Genomic DNA, 22,644 nt, shown 5'->3' with positions numbered 1-22,644 from the left:
AGGAGGAAGCGAGTAAGGAGAAGGAAACACAGTCAACAGGCAAAAGAATCTTTTCGTTGCTGGTTTGAACAGATACAGAGAAGAAAAAAAAAAACCTCACAGTTCAGTCACACATAAAGGTAAACCACAAACTACTTTAAAGACAGAACTCACAAATACCTATACCAAACTTTACTGCCCATTTATTTTGGGGTTTCTCTCAAAACATACAGCAAATACAGTTCTATGGCTCTCCAGATGTGTTCTTAAGCACAAAATGACCTTTTTTTTTGTTTTTTACTTCATCTTTATTCAATAGGTGGAAATGATGCCATTAGGGACAATTTGCATCTTGAGTTAAATTAAAGAAAAATGTTTTCTGGAACTCTGGAAAAAAATGTTTAAGCTGACACTTTTACATCCACATAAGGAACACATATAACGTAATGGAATGGAAACTAGTTTGTAGTTGATTTCAAATACATAAATTTCCTTTGCAAACTTTTGACAATAACATTGAAGCAGCTCAGAGCCCCAGATTTTCCCTCCAAGCATGAATTTGCTCCCAACCACATTATAATGTAGTCCTCAACCCCTTAACACATACAGGTATCCAGTCTGGAATGTATGCCATACTTTTCTGTGGTGGTCATCTGCCAAGCCAAGAGTCTCTACCCAGCTCCCTTGTAAAATATACTCTCTTCCTAAATGTCTTTACTTACCATTATAACCTTAGGAGCTATACAGCAGAGAGCAAATCATGATAGTCCATCAAATTCGGTTTCTTCTAGGAAAATGCACTCTCCTTGTTTTAAAGTACAAGAGCCTTAATCTATGGGCATTCAGCACCTCGGAAGGTCTAACAGTTAATTGATGTCACCTCAAAATGGACAGAAAAATACAAAACAGACGATTTTAACTTTTGCAATTTGTTCAAGATCATGCAGTCTCTTAGAGATGAAGTCTCCTCTTTGAAAGCACTCCTGATTTAATGAAATGGCAAATATTTGAAAGCAGTGACCTGCAATTATGTCTGCAAAGGAACCTTTATGAGCCAATTCAGCTCCCATAGAAATCAATAGGGTCCTGTTCATACTTAGCTCAAAGCCTAGAAGACAGATTACTTTCATAGCTATGTAAGAGTGATCCTTTACACCAAGCTGTCTGAGCAGAGATGGAGCAGACAACAAAAAAATATTTCCCCATCAGTAGTGTCCCCTCACAATCGTTACAGATCACGGAAAAGTCCCACTGAATGTAAAAATTCTAATACCAGTTTTCTTCTTATATCTAACATGATTCTTCAGAAATTTTGACTTCACTAAATTTTTATCCTTGCAGCACACATTTTATCCTACAAAACTGTATATAGAAGGAATTTCCCTGACCTGCTGTCATTAGCTATGGAGTCCTATATACATTTAGACCTCTGCAATAGAAAAAGGTTTCAATTACCTAGGATTTTTTCCGTAAGGAGAGAAGTCGTCTCTTACCACTGCATGATTTCCTGCATTAGGTGGTAGGAACTTTCCCCAGCCGTCCTAAATCGTACTTCTTGTCTTCTGTGTGTCACTGGTCACCACTGGCCCTTCTTATTATCCAATGGTTTGTTGTCAAACAAAGCCCTGGAAGGACAAGAAAATAACAGATTACTGCTTTTTTTCTTTTCTTAAGGATCAGGGGTTTTGAGGCAATATATGTCAGCAGTTTTCAGGGGTTTTCCAATAGGCTTTCAATTATATTGCAAATCAATAGTCGTTGTCCAGAGAGAATAATCCTTCTTTTCCTCTGATTAAATTATGCTCTATTCAATTAGAATGCAACTAGTAACATGGAGTGGTGGACACTGAACGAGACATTTACGTTACAGGTTGTGGAGTTTATTCCCAGGCCAAATGCTCCGGGACTTTCCCTGCTACACAGACATGGCATGGCTGCCTTCTGTTTTCCAAAAGTCTGGTATAGGTGTGCGTTCTGCAGGTTGGCACAGTTTTCATCCCAATTCATTAAAAAGTACCTTCTCATCATTTTCTGGAAATAAGAAAGGTCAAGAAAGATAGGCAGAAAAATATTACACTGGCATGTAAAAAAAATTAGTTGAAACTCAAAGCTGTTTTATATTTCTGGGATAAGACTGATTCATGTTGTTTCCATTGGAACTCTGCAAGAACAAGACATAGAGGCTGGGAGATGGAAAGTGATGCACTGCCATTCTCATTAGCATTTTGCCCTTCTGTCTGAGAAGGTGCTGGGGTTTTTTTCTGCAAATGCCATTTTCTGTCTACCTCAGTTGGTAACAGCGCTGAGCTCCTCGCTCCCTCTGGAATTAATAGAGCTCATTAGAGTTACCAAGAGTTAATGCTGCTGGTCTTGAATCCCTCCAATCATTATCACTGTTGTATGAAAGCCATTTAAGTGGTGAATTCTCTTTTGTTGTATTCTGCACGTGAGCAGAGGCCCTATCATGGAGAAACCTGGAATGAATCCTGATATCATATTCTGAGTGGCAAAACCTCCTTGGATGTTAACAAGGCTAAGATTTCACACAAGGTCTTTAGAAGTCTTTCCGTATGTCAAACTTTCTGCAGAGGCTGGAAGCTCAAGTTGAATCCCAAAGCAGAATTAGGCAGGTTTCTTGCTTAAGTCTCTACCTGTACAAATTTCTTCTATGACGGCTCACTTCCTTTTGCCTACTGCAATTTGAACACCATAAGTAAGGTCTCTGCCAGCATGTCTCTTTAAAGATTATTTTACTGCCTCTTGTCAATATTTAAAATCGCATTAGACCTTCAGTCTGTGCTTTATTTCTTTCTTTTAGCATATTACTGAGTGTTTTATTCCCTTCTTCTGGCCCTGGACATCTTTTACCTCCTCACTTTTGACCCCAACAACTCTCACAGAAAATAATTAGAAGCACTGCAAAGCTGTCTGAAGGTGCCCTAGCCCAGTTCGGTGGGAGGATTTCAGTCACTGTCTCCCTGCCTGACTGTAGCCATTTACAAATGTATTACAGCTGCTCTGAGAGCTTCTACTGAACGCAAGGGCTAAATCATACAGTCTCTATTTGAGCCCAGCTTATAGGGCAGCCAGTTATGAAGGAGAGCAGATTATCATCAGCAGGCTTTCTTGTTTTCTTTTTGGGCCCAGTTGATGGTCCAGGAAAGACCATCATATAAATATAAATCATATAAATAAATCATATAAATATAAAACTGACATATAAAAGTGAATTTATCAGATCTGACTCAAGCCCTGGGTATCAGAAGGGATTACGCAAGAGCAGCCCCTCCACTTTAACAACACCCCAACTACATGCTTTCAGATAAATTTTGTAACATGCAATTTTAACAGCTAACAAGGCATTTCATTTTTATTAGTGAACAGTAATAACACTTTTCTTAGTTTTAAAGGCCTGCTGACAGTCTAAGGACTTTCCCTTTTGCAGAGCAGCTCTTACTGACAAACACTATTGTCTCTGTCAGTGCTGCCCAGGTTTGAAGTGATCAATACTGTCTAAAATAAAACACTGGAGACAGCAAACAAGAAAAAAAGTAAAGGTTGTAGCTTGATTCAGAAACCTAGTGCAGTCCCAGATTAGCTCCGATACCCCCACCTTCCCCCTCCATTCCCACAGAGGCAGGCATGGCCCCACAAGAGCCCCACCACTTCCTCAGAGCAGTGGAGAGGGTGTCCCAGCCCTCCCAGCAAGGCCAGGTAGGGAGTGGGATTCCCTTTCTGCATCGGTCACATAGGTTAGCAACCCCTATGAGGTGACGCTGCCTCATTCAGTAACACTGGGGGCATATTGACATGGGTGGGCTAGCTTGTGCTACTGCACACTTTCTTCTCCTTCCACGCTGATATGGCTGTTGGGGTCCAGTACACAGACTTGACATGCTGTATCATCATAGGAGTCCCAAGTCCTGGGCATGGCCTTTGGTGCTTATTGTTCAATCCATGCCCAGGATTCATGAGCTAGTGAATCACGCTAACTATACTCATCAGCTATATAATGTTTTTCATCTCTAGGTCTCCAAGGCATCACAAACGCACTCACAAAAAAGTGCTGACCTCATTTTGCAGAGGAGGATGCAGAGGTGCAGAGAAGTGAAGCAGCTTTCCCTAGGTTAGCTTCAGAGCTGAGTTTGAAGCCTATGTTCAGCTCACCACATAACTCTGAATGTCTTCATTGACTTTCAAGGTCAGTACAGCTTCACTGGCACTGAGAGCAGGCCCTTTCCTTCTCTGCCTTACCAAGGAGGCTGTATTACAGCTGGTCCTTTTTGTACATGGGAACAAGGGAGAAGAAGGACTAATCTCTACATTGGAGGCCCTTGGTGAACAGGCCTTGCAAATAAGCACCCTACAACTTCCACTTGGGATCGCCGGGGACCAGCAAGTTCAGGCTACACAGATGGTAGGAGTCAAGCTCTCATGAGCTTAGTGTCCATTTCAAGTGCTGGTATGGATGTGGTTTCCACCCCTTTGCTGACCATGAAAATTCAGCTGATACATTTATGTTTTCACAGTTTGTAATATCAGCCAACATGTTTAAAATTGTTCTTTTCAGGCACAGAAATAAATCAGACTTTACATCTGTGTTTCTGCAACAAAGTGAAACTCCACGCAACAAGCTTTGAAAGTTAAAGGTCTTTCTGTATGGCTTCTTCTATTCTCCCATCTCACCTCCTCTTCTTCCCATATCTAAAGCCCAAATAACATATTTACAGTTACTCTTGTTATAGTAAAACTGCAGTCATTGCAATCCCTCCCCAGAGTAAAATCCCATTGTAAGATGACTGTTCTGTAGTTTGAAAGCTCCTGGTAGCTTGAGATGCAAATAATGTTTTGCAGCACAACAGCTGAAAACTGAGAGAATAAAAGCTCAGGACACTCGTGAGGATTAACAAGAACCTCAGGTGTTGTTGTTCAAAGCAAAACCAGTAAAAATAGATTTTATTTTTTGTTGGCTCCATAAAGTTGACATTGTTCCTTGTGACATTTGGCTTGGTATTTTTAGACACCTGCTGCCAATACCCGCTTATATGCGTGCTGTTTTCAGTTCTCTACAGTAGGGTCTGTTGTTCCTGCTGCTTAGTTTCTGCATTGCTGCTGCATGTTTAGACTTTGTTGCTCTTCTAATAATGGGAGAAGAAGTCACAGAAACATACACAAGGTTCAAGCCACAAGCAGCAATAGGAAGAGAGCAGAGTGAGAAACCTGCCATCTACTGAGGAACTGAATCAAGTCTTTACAGATGATTTGGACGACTTCCACTATAGCCTTACCCAGTACCTTGAATATTTGTTTTGCCATCTTATCGTCTCCCTCCCTTCACTCCCCCCAAGTATTTTTAATACGTGTGGATATAATTCTTTAAGTTTTTTTAACTGTCAGAACTAAATTTCATCATTATTTGTATAAGCAATCAGCACAGCTGAAATCTTCAAATCCATTTCAGATTTTTATTTGTTTAGTCCTGCTTTCCATGTTGTGCCAAGCAGCTTCTCCTTGCTTGAAAAGTTTCACTGACAACACAAGACAGCATCCTTACTTTCAGTTTGCATGTCAGACCCTAGTGCAGAGCCAGCTTAATTACAGGAAAAGTCAAGCTCAGTCACAACCAGAACATGTTCAGGACAGACAGCTCTTCAGGAAGTAAAGCTCCTAAAATCTAAACAGCCTCTGCACTATATGCACTAATTGCATTGTTTCTAAGGCATTTCACTTTTTACGTTTTTGGAGAGTGTCTTCCCAAGACTAGAAAATGGTTCACATCTGACAAAAATGCCATTTTCCAAAACAGAACAAGAAGGACGGAAGAAACGCCACAACATTTTAACCATGGCAAAACCTTTTCCTTAGCTTCATTCTGACTAACATGACTGTATAATAATATCAACCAGAACCTGAAACTCAGCTAAGCAGTTACCATTTAGCAATACTCTAAGAAGCTAGGAATAGGTTAGATAAACACCAGCCTATATGCTGTCTTTAAAACCAGTTCCTCACACTGATGTGGCTTACTATTTCCAATGTTAAAATGTTTCCAGCATTTCAGTTCCCAGCCTGAGAAGGTCATGTCTACACCTGGGATGGAGTCACGGTTCCAAGAAATGCAGTAAAAGAATGCAAAAGTTCACCCTATTTTAAGATATATTCAAATACCTTGGAAAGGTTATTGCCAAAACTGAACAGCTGATGTGTTACATCTCTCCACATGTGTGTACACACACACGCAAGCTGAAAAGAATACCTAAAGGAATATATATACAGGAAAATTAGAACAGCTTGTGCCTGCCATCTTGTGTCAGTCTCCAGCAAACAGGAATAGAAAACACTAAAGCTATAAAATGTACCACTACTTCTATTCATCTAGGTAACAGATAAAGCATGAACTGCATTAATAAGCATGGCAGAATACTTAGATACTTATTGTTCTAGGACAGACATTGAAAAGTGTTAACCTAAGTTGCAAAAAATTGGTAATAAAGCTGTGGGTCTCTCAGTTTTTGATTAGTGTCAGATACCTCTCAATCCTGATGGCTAATACCATCACATAATTTGATATTTCAGATCAATTGTTTTCTACCGAATAAAAAGAATATGCAGAATTTGTTTCTAGTCCTGCTTTGGGGAAGTATTTCTGTGACTGAACAGCACGCAGTAGCCAAGAAAAATAAAGGCTTACACTAAAATATTTTATTTAGTGCACTTCTGAAATTTAGTCTGCCACTCAAAACCAAACTTTCATATTGTGGAGTAGCTTATTCCTGATACAAGCCTCAAACTTTGGGCTCAGATATGACCAGAGGGACAACACTAACATCAGCCGCGTGACAGTAAGCTAGCAAAACTCCACTAGACTGAATCCTCCAAAAGGACTTGCGTCCTTCCACTCCCACCTGCTGCTCTCGGCTTCTTTACACAAAAGTCACATTTCTCACTACCTTCTAATAAGTCTCTTGTTGGAGACCAGCACTCCCAGCCTCCGTTCTCATTTACCAAGAAACCTTTTCTACACCCCTCCGCCAGTGCAGAGCAGCTGGAGTCACCTGGAACAACCTTACACCTTTAACATCTGGTGGGTTTAAACCGGAACAGACATACTAGGCCAAGCCTTGCTCCGGTCTCAACAGGAACGTACCTAAGACATTACATCACGTTCTCTCTAAAAGTACCATGAAGCGGCAGGCCAGAGACACAGTCAAGCTTCGGGACTTTGAGGAAGTTGATTTAAATTTGACTGCAGGAAGAACAAAGGCAGGCTAGTTAAAAAAGGGAGGCTTGCTTAAAACTGACCTACAAAAGAGATCCCGGTTGCTTTAGGTGTTGTGAGCGAGACCTAATAAAAAAGAACACAGACTGAACTAAAGCTGAGGCAGATTTAAAGGCATTAAAGGAGTCAGTAGACCAGGCTCTCTGCCAACAGCATTCAAGGGCAGAGAGACAATCAAATCGGCAAAAGGAAGGTGTCGGCGCTAAAACTCAGGCAAGGAGAGCCTGGCTATGACAGCAGGTCAAATAAGAAGGAAAGAAAACAGAGGAAGAACATCAGAAGTAGCAGAGGGGACAGCTTCCGCCTTTTTGTGAACGGACAAAGAGGCAAGGGATGGAAGAAAAGGCTAACGTAATTAACAAAGGACTCAGGTGCAGACGTTACGTCATGTCTGCCGGCCGACAGGAAAGTAAAAAACAATTCCTCATCAGAGTTTAGCATAACCTTTTCATTATTAAAAGGCGGTATTTCATTTTCTTGTTTGTCTATTTAGCAACTGACAATCACACACTGTTATCTTTGCTATCCCTTCCCCTCACTGAGTGGTCTGCGGCTACGTGGCTTCCATAAGCAATTCGATGACCTTTATTTCAAGAACAGGAGGGCAGCAGAGCAACAAGAGCATTCATAAAAGACAAGAGCGCGCGTATTTGGGAGCTTTAACTGGGAAAGCAAAACTGCAAGCACGTCCCCGAAGCTGGGAGAGGGTCGGCCTGAAGCCCCTTCCCCCTCGGACCACACTCGACCAGCTCCCATCTCGGTGGACAAGGTATTTGGCGTTGACCGTAGCAACTAGTCAAAAAGAAATGGCAGAAGAGGAGGAGGGAAGCAGCTGCAGAAGGCCACTGTAACTAATCCCCAAAGGAGAATACCAGCTACGATAGTGATGGAAGAACGTTGACTGTGGCAACAGCCATCACGATGGCTCATACGAAACCCGAGTCACATATTACTTAGCAGTGGGCCAGAAATAAGGACAAAAACAATGATCTAAAACTAAGAAAACAAGAGTCCTAAGACACTACACCAGACTACCAAAAAACCCACACATCGGAGCAAAGAGCAGAGCACGTGCTAGGAGCCAAGAATAAACTAACTGTCTTTAATAGATATTCTCCCTTGAAAAGCGCCTCTGCGGTTTTCTGTGTTTGCTTTTGTAACGCACAAGCCTGGCATTACATGCTTCTCGGAACCTGCCAGCGCTAGAAACCACTCTGGTGCCCCCAAACTCTTCTGGAACTGCTTCTAAAAAGGCTTCTAAAAGCCTGGAACTAACAATCCAGAGGCTCCAAAATATTTCTGAAGCTCTGGACCCCTGGAGGAAGGGTGCATAATGTTTATCTGCAAGCAGTAATAGTCAGAACTGCAGTTCCTGGCACGTAATTTCTTTTCTTTGTGGAACAGTAACCCCTACCTACTGTCATCACTTTAATGATATACAATTTAGTACAGTCTCTTGGGGGGGGAGGCAGGGAAGCAAAAACCAAAACCGCTTTAACAATCAGGAGAGCTTGGTGGCATTCTCATCGCAAACAAAATACAAGGCATGAATTATACCTGATCTGACTTCAGCAAGAACATGTTGGTGTTGCTACAGAGGCCAAAGCACCCCTCGTGCACCTGACTAACAGCGCATAATCACGCTCACAGAAACCGAGGCCTGGTCTTTTTTTCAGATTAACGTCTTTTGTAATGAGTAACTGAATACAATATTGCATATAGGAACTGCATAATATATACTGCACACTCAATATTCTGTAATTGCTGCAGATAAGCCTTGGCTACTTTCCTGCGTTAAACAAGGGAACTAATGCTGGAACTCCGAGCGGCAAACACCAAGTCATACAACTCACCAACACAATACCGAGTTGTCAGCAAGAAGCATCAGGTAATACTACTTCTTTCAATTATAAATCAAAACCGCGGCATTTTAGCACATTCTCACCAATAAAAATGCGGCTCCTTATGATGATCTCCAAAAAGCAATAAAGCCTACTGCACTTTTATCCTTCTGAGGTGGCTTTCAACTGAAAAGGCAGTAGCTTTCCCAGCATACATCTTAGCTCCACGCTACCATCACAATGCCCAGCTTTTAACTTTATGCACTATATTCACTACTCCTACAAAACAATTCAATTTATTTCTATTTGCAGTCAGAAACGTGTAAGGGTTTTGAAAAGCAGTGTTTGCTTCAGGGCTTTGATTCTCACTTATTTCATTCATAGAATGAAGCAGAACTCGCCTTCTTGGAAAACTCTTCTGGTGCAGGCTTTGTGTTTAATATGATAATAGCAGGCACTAAAGACTGCATAGAGATCAAGTCACTAAACACAGACCTTTTCAATACAACAGCAGAAAAGAAGTCAACATTTGCAATAAAATCTTTTACAGGTTGTTATCACAGGTTGTTGGAAAGGAGAGTACCATACAGCTCAGAAGTTACCCTGAATAGGAAGGGATGAGATTCACTCTTTTTCTCTTGCTGTAAGAATACAGCCCTTTTTTCCCCTCAAAAAGCCCAAAATCAAGGGGAGAAAAAAAGAACTCAGTTCGGTTCAGTATCTTCTTAAAGCGAAATTTTTTCTGCAACGTTTCTGTCAGAGAAAGGAATTGTAGCCGACTTAGCTTCAGCTTAGCATAAGTCTGATTCTTGCTTAGCATAAGTGCCTAAATTAGGTGAAGCCTGCAGGCCACAGGACTGAACTGTAACCTGAAGAACATTGCTGATGTCGCGACTGCAAGCTAGAACCAGCCCTCCAGGATGCTGAACAGAGTGACCAGAATGAACAGAGGTAACGGCTGACCTTTGGATAAGATACAGTACTGCGGAGCAGGAACATAGCAACCATCTAGCAACGGTCCCAGGATGTAGACATGAACCAGTCAGAGGGAAAGACACCACTGACTCAGTAAAGAAGATTGAAAGACACTTTCACTGGCAAGCAGGAAAAAAAGACTGTATGAAGTATAACAACTTAATAATTCTTTTGTTCTGGGTCCCTTCCCATAGGCACCCAGCTCGAGCTGTTACTTTGGTGTACCATCATTCAAGTAAATAATTAATTTAGCTGTTGCACGTGCCTGAGACTCTACTCCTTGGAAATCTAGGGTCAAACTGTTTCCATAACAGTTACAGAGGTTCAGAGAAAAAGCCTTTTGAAAACACGTATTAGCTTATTGTGTCACCTTTTACCCTCATACTCCACCGAATCAACCTTGCTGCTGTTTCAAATGGGAGAATAAGGAAAGACCACTGCGAAACAGAGCACAGAACACACAGTGACACAAAGTGGTGTTTCCTATTAAGAAGATCAGAGTCCACTTTCAGGCAGCTTGATGAAGAACCAAAACAGAAGCAGCGCAGATCCTACAGCAACTTCTCTGCATTGTACAACAAAGATTTACAGGGTCCTTATTGCCTGCAAGGAGAAAAAGCAAAGACATGCAGATTTTAAGAAGAAAAGGAAACTCTGTCAAATAGGGCATTTATCAGTGGCATTACTAAATAGTTCCTGCAAACTCAGAAACCACATTTCTGAAATATTTTACCATTACCTTCTGCTATAGTTTGATTTCCCCCTTTCTAAGAATGGGAAGTAGCATTCCGTTTTAACCTGGGATACTGGCGTACTTCTAAACCCTAACTGAACTCTGCTCTTTGTGCAAGTACTCTAGTGCCTGCAAGCCACAAGCTTTACTTATGCAGGCAACACTTACTTATGATTAAAACAGGCATCACATTCCAGAAACACAAAGAGAACAGTCAACATCACCACTCTTCCAAGGGTTACCTTCCATGCACTGACCACAAGGTGAGCAATCACAGAAGACCTTGCTGCTTCTGTGTGACCAGGGGTGAGCACCTGGACCACACTCCATTAGCTGGGATGCTTGCTAGCTCCAGGCACCCGCTGAAGCAGATACACTGGGTAGCTCTGGAGGGGCCAAGACAGGAACATCAGTGCCAGCGATGCTCCACGACCAGGGAGCAGTGTGGGACCTGAGCCGATTGCCTGCAAAGCCAGCTATGCCCAGCTCTCTAGCTTGCTGGAATACCCTCACTCGCCAGGGGTCACTGGCTTCCCACTGTCCTGGGTGGTAGGGGCAAGCTCAAAGTTTGGGCAGAAATCACTGCAAGACAACTAGCTACAAACTGAACTACACAAACACAGACCTGCAAACGTTGTCTGTAAAGGAGAGTTCAGGATGGACATCTGCAGCTCAGTCGCAAGTGGCTGGCAAGAAGCAGATGAACAGCAGCTGCTCTTCCAGTAGAGAAGAGGAAGTACTGCAGGTGCATAATTCCACAAGACCATAAATTTCGTATAGAAAGGACATGCTTTGCCTGGAGGTGCGAATACCAGTTCTTGAACTTTTCCACATGAGCCCCTCATTTGTAATTTCCTGTGCTCTGTCACACGGGCAGCTTATCTCAGTCCAAGTACTTAGTACTTTTCAGTGGGAATACCTATATCTCAGCACAACAGCTGGTCTGCTAACCCCAGTTACTGTTGGCAAAGTGAAAAATGCAAGAACTTTTTATTTTTTTCCCCCCTCTCTCCTCTGCCTTCTCTCTTTGTGTTTGGTTACTGAGTTCACTGTGCACTGCTATAATTTTAGTAGGACTACCAAGGAAGGATCCCAAAAATGTTAGGAATAGCAACTGTCAACATTATGGGGGCTGTTAGAGTGTCTCAGTTACTTTGCATTGCATTTAACATGGCACACATATTTATTTGCGTGCATTTATTAATTTGAAGTGGAGAGGACAGTGGAGAGGATAAAAATACCTGCTTGGAACCTGCTCACTATTGTGTTGAATAATACCATGAGTGAAATTCATTCAAATATGTTTTTGTCTCTAAGTACTATTTCTGCTCCCCAGTATCTGAACATGTGATTTCTATTGACTAGTTGACCTTCTCTTGCCATCACGCATTAGCACAAAGAGCCGTTTCCCACTTACATCCTGGAAAACGCTATACACAGAGATTTCTTTTCTTTTTTCTAATTGTATTGCTTACCAAAATGACTGTTTGGAATCCAAGTGGAGCTCTCCTTGTAGTCCGAAAGGTTTCGTTCTACAGCTGGAAGAAGTTCATGAACTCCAGAATGAAATTAAGGTCATCCTCATTCACAGGATAAACCCCCTATAACACAAAAAAATCCCATAAATTATATCATTTTACAAAATAGCATAAAATTATAATGAGATCAGTCCCTAGAATGCTTTACTATTTTCTAACAGATTGTTAACAATGTATATCCTAAACACAGAAAACTACCAAAGAGAAATCCAAAGTGGTTTTGACAGCATAAACATTTACTTACGAAATTGTATCTTCCTCCATTACTTTTTAGAAATAAATTAAACTGGAAGAAAAAGTATCTGCTCTAAAATGTATATGCTACAATAATAGGCATCATTCTCCTCTGCACTAATTTGTTATTCCTTTTTCATCTGAATCTTAATAATGTCTCCCGTTACCAGGGCATTATACGCTTTTCCATCACATTTGGAGAAAAAAAGATGTCAGATCAGATACATTTAGCTATTCATTTAGAAAGAGAGAATTCACAAGTGTTTCAAACTCTCCTTCCACCCGAGATTGCATTTGTGCATATCCAGTAATAGTATGATTTACATTTCAAACTTTACAATGTCTGAAGAACTTTTAACAATAGCTTAATTGGATAAGTGAGTAGCACAGCAGGTACAAGTAACTGTTTTCATATTATGTAATTGAGAAGCCATGCAACTTCACAGAATCCTTCCTAGCTAGATGCATACACTCCTAAATTTTCGTCTGAATGGAAAAATAAGTGTTCTAAACATGCAGAAGTTCCTGTCTGAAAATTCTTTATAAACTTGCTTTTTCAAAAGATTCACGTCAAAGGTTATTTTATGCCCTTTTAAGCTTTTTTTTTAAATTATTTTATTTTTCAGCATTAAGGGATCACACATTTGACTAAATCCAATAAAAGTTTTTCATACATTTACTGAAAAACATAGAGAAGTACTATCTGACTGCCTATCTTTCTTTCAGAAAATGGTGATCTTGCTTTCCCAGTGGTGTTGTTAAAATTGTCAAGGTGCTAGACTGACCAGTATATGATTAAACAACTGCTTTGCACAATGAGCCAGAGACAGTCAACAATATGCACAAATGCAATTTGCTCTTATTTTCTTGTTGTTTTCCAGGATGAAATAGTTCATATTGATTTTTTATAAGTTTAACTTCAATTTTGTAGATTATGCTACAATAAACACTATTTTAAAAAACAGGCATTTAAACAAAGCAAGCATTCTTTCTAAAAAGCATTATCTACCATATAAATGTATAACGAGATTAGCTCACTGACTGAATTGCAATTTTGTAGTATGCTCGCTCTTCTAATCACTCTCAGTCTTCTACGTATACACAGGACCTACAGAATCGCACCTACACCAGCCTTTACGCACGTTCCCCTACCTACCGCTTAGAAAGCCATGGATGGCAATGCATAACAGAATTTCACTAAACCAAAAATGAATGCAATTGAAACTACAAGTAGCATAACAAAGCGGTTATGCCCTCGGAACTGCATCTGAAACATAAATCAATATTTAAAACTAAGTAAATCTTAAACTCCTACTCCATTCATATTGTTAAGTAATGCATGGCAAGGAGGTTATACAACTCGTATTTTGTTAGAAGCGCCTAAATATGGAAGTAAGTCTAAGCATCTTTTCCATGCACAGCAAAAACCAGAAGAAAACGCTTCATAAGTTTACCTACAAGTTGAATTCTATAGTGCCTAAGTACAAAACAATCGCCACGCGGTTATTTACACGCAGAAAAATACAAAAATCCGACTGGTATCTTTGCCACATTATTTCGTTTTTACACAATCTCTAACTGTATTCCAGTCCCCCCCTCCTAACCTTGGCCCAGCTTCACCTTACAATTGTTTCCCATCTCTTCTGACCTCTTTCCTGGCATTTGACATTCCCTTCTTACAATTACTGTACAATAGTTTATGGCACACTCCAGTTTAAACAACATTTGAGGGCTCATAGGATATGCTTGCTGTCAAAAGGTATAAGGATGCCTTTTTCTAGGATAGTGAGAAAGCAGTTCTCACCCTGGCTTTCTTCCTAAAAAGGGGGGAAACATGAGTTTGACTGAATCTAGCCTTTACCCATGAATGTTTCCCTTCAGACTTTGCTCTCCCCCACACCACCCTAAAAAAACTATGGTAACAGAAACAGCTGAAGACCATTAATCATAAACCTTATCTAAACAAGTTCTAGGAGGAGAGCTGCTGATGCAGTGTAGCACAACAAAACGTAGTACACCCGTCATGGAGAGGACAAGCGTAGGCAGTTGGGGAAATGGTACTGCCTTCTCTGCGCTGTTTCAAGCAGCTCCACGCGGACGACCCGAGGAGCCGTCCAGCCCTTTCAGCTCTCTGCCTCTGTGCTACTACCAAGCGATGCTCGATGCTCGTCTGGTGTCCGAGAGGGACAGCAGTGAGCTGGAGCTGCGCAAGCTTCCAGCTCTTTAAAGCAAGCCTGTTCTCTTATTCTTAATAGAAACAGGTTGGAACAGGTTGCCCAGAGAGGTTGTGGAGTCTCCTTCCCTGGAGATATTCAAAACCCGCCTGGATGCGATCCTGGGAAATATGCTCTAGAGGACCCTGCTTGAGCAGGGAGGTTGGACTAGATGATCTCCAGAGGTCCCTTCCAACCTCAACTATTCTATGATTCTGTGATACGACAGAGAGTCATCATTTACTAGCAAACATCTGTATTTGTATGTTACCACAGTACTCATCTGCTGCAGGCTTATTTTAAACAGAAAACACAATGCCAGCTTGAATAGATTTCACCTTAAAAACATGCCATGGGCATTAGATGGGCAGGTATGTGAAAACATCAAAACGTTGCATCTCAGAAGTCAGAGACTATCCTCATATTGGGAACATTCTTAGCGCTTGCATTCAGCTGTTTTTGTGGGTGGCTCTGCAACCCACAGAACTATTACAAACATTTTTAAGTGCTCATTTTAGATTCAGAAATGTTTCCTACAATATGTTTTGCACAACGCAATAAAAGTGACAGTGTTTAAACACTCGAGAGCTGTCAAGCAAGAGCTCACAGTGTTAAGTACAGTTTCTACCCTCCATTTTAAGCAAGCCTTCAGACTTAAAAGACATGTACGTGTTCACAAGACCACTGAATCCCCATAGCCTATTTCAACTCAGGTAGTAACTCAGATGCTTTGTGTTCGTTTAAAGATACAGAGATATTGTCAAAGTAATTTCATTTTCCTTGGCCTCATTGCAATTCAGAATAAGTCATATTTCAATATTTTGTTGATTATTCTATATTAATTGTAGCACAATAATAGCTGAAATTATGACCAACAATGTGCATGTTCCTTTTCAGTTAATAATTTGATTGCATATCACTTCTATGAACTGATTTTGAAGTTACTTGACTCATTTATAGCACAGTTTTAGTATAGTTATCAGGCCTTCATGCTTTCCTAATTATTTTATTGCATACTAAGAATGGGACAGAACATGATGTCCAGAGATTTTTAAAGGCACTTTCTAGGATTTTGCAATGAAAAGCAGTAATAATATACCCTAGGCACTGCTTCACTGCAAACCTTATACATAATTTATAGGAGACATGGTAAAGCACATTCTGCCTATTATCCAGATGCATGATTTCACATGCGCAGTTTGGGATCTGGATGAGCTCCTGCCTAAAGCAATTCAAAATTATTTGCAGCCCAACCACAGAAACATTAGGCTATAATAGGCACAGCCACAGGGACATGCTTCACTATTAAAAAAACAAAAAATAAAAAACGAAAACACATTGTGTTCTTGCTGATTTCCTCCCTTGAAATAAGCCCTTTCAGCTAAAGTAGGATAAATTGAACTAAAATATTGTTGCCGCTTTTTCCTGTTAGGAAAGTTACAAAACTGGCAAGTTATTTCTTAAAATTCTGATACCATTCCTAGGTTGATGGCACCCATTCAGTAAAGTTGTAAAAAATTTCCTAAGCCAATGTAAGAATGTGCTTTCCTATCAATTATTCCTATCCTATAATATATGTTTAATATAATATATATATAGGATTTTATATATATATCCTATTAATTATGTAATTCAATAATATTTATGAGTGAAATGTGTTGACGTTACAAATGTATATATTGAAACATACTTATTTAAAAGGGCTTTATGTATGCTTTAACATTTGAGATCAATACAAACTGAATCTCTATATCCTCAAAAGAACTTTCAAAGGCAGTTGATAACTTCACTGAAGAATATCCCAGCCACGTTAATTCTTTCAACAGCTTTACTCAGGAGGAAAAAAAGTACAGCACCTAAAAACCACCATTTTTAATGAGAACAGCTTTGCCCAGTCAAAGAGATTTCTCAAATAGCCTCTACAAGTGTCTACTGTGTTCAAGCCTCAACTGGTTTAATCAGGTCACAGAAGCACATGGTTTAAATGTTAGTATTTTGGCTGAAAAGATTAATAGATAATCTTCTGGAATCTACGAACTGTTAAAATGTTGCTTACTTTGGTGTTTCTTCCTTAAATACAGGAAATTAGAGCAGGTCACATGTAGAAAAGATGTCACAGAAATAAGAAACTGAAATTGGGATTCACAGATGTAAGCTAGCCCTAAGAACTATGTTTTTGGATCAACTAGATAACTGGTTTTTGTTTGTTTATTTTTTTAAATGTGCAATGAACTACACTGACTGCTAACAAAAATTCATAAACTTAAATGGCAGCACACAAGCAATAAATTTTGATCCACATGCATGAAACATTCTGTTAGAATCTGAGTTTTAAGAAGATTGAAAGGCTTAATGAAGCTATTTTACTAATTGAAGTACACTAGCCACATAACATTACTCTGCAAAATATTCATGAGAAGGACTGTCTATAAAGGAGGAACTAACTTGCATTCTAGCAAAATATTAATTAAAGAGAGCAATTAGCTTAAGATAAAATAAAAAGGTTTTTCAAATTTGGTCCCTACCACATGGAAGTTCTCAATTTCTCTGTTGTTCTAAGGCATAAAGCAGTATCAGGTAAGTGCACTCAACTAAAATCTATAAACATATTGACATTGTAGCTCTTTACAGTATGCAAAACTCAAAACTCCCCAAAAGTGAGTGAGATCTGATCCTCCATCCTGATCAGAGCTGTGTCAGTATTCAGTCCATTGAATAATATTTCATACATCGAACTAGTTGGAGAGGAAGGCAAGGAGAGCTCAGGATTTTAACATCTAGATTTTTTAGAATAATACTGTACTTCTCCATGAAATAATTCCTATAGAATTAAGAATGAGAAACTTTATTACTAAAGGAAAAGTCAACAATAAGGACATGAAGGGCAATGTGCTGACCTACAATATACATGTGTGTATATTTATGGATAAGGTTTTTTATACTTTCTTGTTTTCCCTCTGCAATCATAGGTGCACGATCACATGCCATGCATAATATGACATGGGTCATGATCTAAAAGGATTTATCATTCAGTTTTCAAGGCCTCATTACAGTTATTGTGTTGGACCAATAATTCTGTTGTCATGGCATGGTGGTCTTGTTCCATGAATAATTAAATAAGACAGGTATGAACACGTGTAGGACGGGTACTTTAGTTATAAAAGTAAATATAAACTTGTGCAGCTTTATTTTCATGCACAAGACTGGCATACAGAGAAAGTAAATCAGTGTTTTCCAACTACTCGTCCTCACTGAAAAGATTCTAGCTAATTAGGAGTCTGTTTGATTCAATTACAGCATCAAGTCAAGTTCCCAGAGGACAGAAGATGGGTTGATAAGGCCTTTTGAAAGCAAGAAAACTAGACTGCAATTATGTTCTACAAGACTCCTCTTCAAAGAGCCAGGCTCCCCAAAGGAGGTTTTAGCAAGGTTCTTCAGCTCACGCCTGTCACCCAAACCCCGCACGCCGCTCTAGTACTTCAGGTTTAACTCTGTCATCTCACGAGTGGAGGAAGGAGGGCAGGGCCACCCTGCACGTTCACAAAAGGGAATCAAAGAGGTGCCAACGCAGTTGTGAGTAATTTCAAAACTTCAAAAGTAATTTCAAAATTTCAAAAAAAAGAAGAGGTATACGCACTCTTTTTGGAAGACCATGCACATGGGTGATCTGCAGCCAAAGGTGAGGCACTTCTGAGCATCCGGACTGTAGCCCTGCTTAAGTAACATTTCCAAGCACTCTTTATTACCACCATAAATCGCTGAATACACAGGGCTCACTTTGCCTTTTCCTCTGTCACAGATCCGATCAGTAAGTGGTAGGAGCAGCTCCAGGATACTGCGGATAAATATTTACGATCACTGTTTATTTGTGAGGTCTCATCAAACAGTTTCATTGTAATTTTCTGGTCGTTTCTCGTAAGCTCATGACGGATCACAACAAACATAGCGTGCTTTGGCATTGGTTTACATCAGTGACCGGCTGTAAAAGTGATATTGCTGCACGCAGCCTTAAACGCCTCCAAAAACTTGCGTTCTACTGTTCGGTGTAGGCTAGCAACAAACGTATTCTAACTAAACCGCAGATGGCTACGTCCGCTTATCCAACAGTCCCTTTTACAGCAAGACAGCGTGCCTGCGGTACGCATTCCGATCCAGACTTCTGCGAAGTCTGGGAGTAAACCGAACATGCGGGTTGCAGGCAAAAATGAACATTTACTCTCGGGGAGTTCAACAGCACTCCCCGAGAGACTGAAGCAGAAAAATCACTCCCTTTCATAACTCACGCCTTTGACCCACCTCCTTCCCAGCTAACAGGGATCGGTGGACAAACACTGGTTCCTTTGCCAGCAGAAGCTACTGGCGCCCCTCAGAGACTCCAAGCTGCATAGCGTTGCAAAAGCAATGAAGGCAGCGCTTGATTTAAAGGCATTGCTAGTACTGACAACTTTGCCAACCCATCTCTCCCTTCAGAGGAAGCGGAAGGAAAAAAAACGCTCTCGCTATCTACTGCAGCCTGACCTCCTCCTCAGCTGCGGAGAGGCCTCAGTGACACACACACTGCAGACCATCCTCCTGGCTGGTCAGGTTGAATTTACCAGAATCTTTCATGTGAATATATTCTTTAATCAATCACCTACTTCTTATGGCCCATTTCAGCTGCTGCATGAATAGGTAACTGCCATTCTTCCTCATTACAGTAGAGATTTGGGTCGGCCCCTTTGGATAACAACAGCTCCGCGCATTTGGCATGGCCCTCCTGTGCAGCAATCAACAGGGGAGTGGCTTTGTCCTTGGCTTGACAGTTGATGTTTGCACCTGACAAAAGAGCCAACACTTTGTATGACAGATCACCTTCATGACACAAAGTACACAACAAATTAGCGTTAATTAGTAACTGCTTTTCACAGAGTGACTTCACCAAAAAACACTTGCTAGCTTGCTGCTAACTTTTAAAACTGGTGGTGCTCTAGCATAATTAGCATAGCAAGTGACCTTCTGCACTTCTATATGTGTGGCTTATGTCAATAGGTTTCCCATTTTCTAAATAGGAAAGAATTAACTTATTTCAAAAGTAAGTTTTTTAAAGAAGATTGTTAGGTTTAGACTAGGACAAGGGTCTGATGAAGACAAATTACTTTATATTTTATGTTAATCACAAAATACTGAAAAATGCAGTGCAGCAAAATATTAAATCCTTACATATGTGATGTATGCTGAACTAAAAATTGAACTGAAATAACATACTTCAGAGTAGAACCACTTTCTCTCTATTGAGGATAATCACTTTCTCCATCTAAAGGACACTGCCATTATTTTATATGCCAATAATTTTGCTAAACTGACAGATTGTTGAGTTCATACACCTGCAAATTACTAGCAGAACACTGTATGTTCATAAGAAAAGATATATGAGAAGTGGAACTATAAATCACATTCCTTATTTATTTACACCCCAACAAAGACTTTACATGTGATTTTCTACTCTTACTGCAAAATAAGAGAACATTGTCGTGAGACAGGAAAAGTATCCCTACTCCCTGAAACATGCTGGAGGAAAGTTATGCATTTAATTTTGACTGAAAAGAAACACTGCGCTTAGACATAGAAAACACATTAATTATGTGAATGAAACTCTTGCTGTCACTTTAGGGCCCGAGAGCGGTATCTTCACTTAGTCTGGATGAAGAATATCCTAATATAGGAGCAACGCCATCAAAATTAGGCCACTTTTGCAGTGCCACTGAGGATAATTGATAATACTCTGAAATTTGGTCTTTAATCATGTCTTAGGTTCTTACCATTACTTAAGAGAAAATAGATCAGATGATTACTAAAACAAAAAGTTTAAATAATTAATGACGGCTTTGCATCAACCTGTTTGCAAATAAAATTAAATTGAAAATATTTACATTTTAAATTATGAAGTGCAAAGTAGAACTAAAATCGTATCTGAAATAAATATTTTTGTTCTAAGAAGAAAAAGCATTAGGGAAGTGACATAACCTGTTTTTCCACACATTCCAAACAGAAGTCAAAAAGATGCAATATAGTCCATATTCTAAGTAGAAACTGAAAAATTAATCATAGAACAAACTAAACAAGTTTAGTTTAATTTTTCACATATGCTCATTCACCAATAAATACAAATGGAAATTAAATTAGTTTGTTAAAACCATTAAGCAAACATATTTATATTCTAGAAATAGGTCATGTATCTCCTCATGATGAGATCCTAAACAGAAATCTTTTCCAAAAAAATCTTATAACAGATTCGCTTCCCAAATATAATAAATAATCTCATAAGTACATTCAATATTTATAAAACTTAAATAATTATTGCTATCCAGCAGGTAGGCTAGGAAAAATCACCTGATAAAATAATAATGATTATACAAATTATCACTCAGAATACACCAGTTACTTGGAAATTATAAGATGCATAAGTCACAAGTATATTCCCCTTTCTTCAGGGGAGAGGGCAGCAGCAAACACTGTCAAGTGAACTTAATTGTACCTAATTTCTTGTCTCAGAATGAAAGCCCTTATAATTTTAAAAACATTTATGAACACACACACCCAAAACATTTATATGCAAAAGTTATTGCAAATAAAGAGACAATCACTTGTGCAAAGCAATCAGAATTATTGTTAAACTTACCATTCAGTGATACTTAAGAAGAACTTAAAAGAATGCTGAGTTTATTCCTAAAAAAGTGGTTTTTTTTCTGATTAACTAGAATTTTATCAGATCAGTTTTAAGAAGTAATCTGAAGTCGTAAGAACTTTCTTAGATACTTTCTTCCGTTCTGCTGAAGGGTTTAGGGTTGGGATGTGTAATGTTCTGAATAGGTACGTGTGTGACAATTCATATAAGCCACTTTCCTCATATCCACTCTTTTTATTTCTGCTTAATATATCATTCCAATATACCCGGCATCACACTGTTACCTTGGCTCTAACCACCCCCCTCCAACAAGGAAAGCACCAAAACCTCTGAACCTCTGTCTCAAGTCAACCACTAACATTACCTTTTATGTCCCTCTGCTCCCCAGAGCTGCTTTCTCCTTCCTTCTTTCACCAGGCAAAATGTACAGATGTGGTGGCAAAGTCTGACTCTGCTTTGTGCAGGATCTGTACTTCTGCAAACCTGCAATGTGGAAGGAAACTGAAATGAAACCTCATGCGGGAGTCTCGCCAAAACCTCCTGCACAATTCCCAGCCAGACAGAAGTCCTAAGTCCTCAGGGCACATGATCATAACCTCTCAGCACATATACAGGCTCCATGGCCAAGGCAAACAGGTCCCTTGCCCAGGTCCAAGACCACAGATCTCACTGCATGCCACCAGAAAGGCCAGCTGATGCAAAGCCTTGCACTGTGCTCATCTGCATGGACTTCTTTAGGAAAGGACTAGTATCTGAGAGTGTCCTGACTCTTGCCCTTGCAAAAAGCCTGGCAGTGTTACTACCCATTCTCAGTGCTTTGCTGGGCAGCACCTGCTTGTTGGGACAGGGTTGATGTTGATGCAAGAGCTCTTGGCGAGAGGGCTGTGGAGAGGCAGCTTATCGTGTGGGTGGTGGACATGTTTGCTGCCCTTATGATTCAGGAGGTAATTTCCTGGGGGTGAGCTCATATCTCTCTGTCACTGTTGCAGATGCTAAAACTGAGGCCTTGGATCATCACCCATACAGAAAGGGCTGTTTTTCAGATGCCTCCTGGGGGTGTCTGTCTTTGTGTTCCTACACAAAGGAACCCACACAAAGGAATCTGGTAGTCCTTGACTGACCAAGAGAGCAGCTTCTCATCTGCTGTTTGGAAGGCCACCTAGAGCTTCCCAGGGCCTCATTGCTATG

At 40.1% G+C, this 22,644-nt stretch overlaps 1 long non-coding RNA gene across 10 annotated transcripts in view; it reads right to left on the bottom strand.

Annotated features, from left to right (window-relative positions):
- Window positions 1-21,956, bottom strand: part of LOC138066863 (uncharacterized) — a 190,200-nt gene extending 168,244 nt beyond the window's left edge. For 8 of the 10 annotated variants that reach the window (XR_011140462.1, XR_011140454.1, XR_011140456.1 and 5 more), the window contains exons 1-5: window positions 21,821-21,956; window positions 19,430-19,607; window positions 18,430-18,627; window positions 12,283-12,408; window positions 1,473-1,604 (exon numbers count right to left, since the gene is read on the bottom strand). This is a non-coding gene — a long non-coding RNA (uncharacterized lncRNA). Of the gene's footprint in view, window positions 1-1,434; window positions 1,605-12,282; window positions 12,409-18,429; window positions 18,628-19,429; window positions 19,608-21,450; window positions 21,498-21,820 lie in introns of all 10 variants that reach the window. The other 2 variants (XR_011140459.1, XR_011140457.1) reach the window with 2 other exon arrangements.
- Window positions 21,957-22,644: the final 688 nt, after the last annotated feature.

Source organism: Struthio camelus, chromosome 3 (assembly GCF_040807025.1).
Source record: "Struthio camelus isolate bStrCam1 chromosome 3, bStrCam1.hap1, whole genome shotgun sequence".
Classification (NCBI taxonomy): Eukaryota; Metazoa; Chordata; class Aves; order Struthioniformes; family Struthionidae; genus Struthio; species Struthio camelus.
This window is presented reverse-complemented; position numbering and strand designations above follow the sequence as displayed.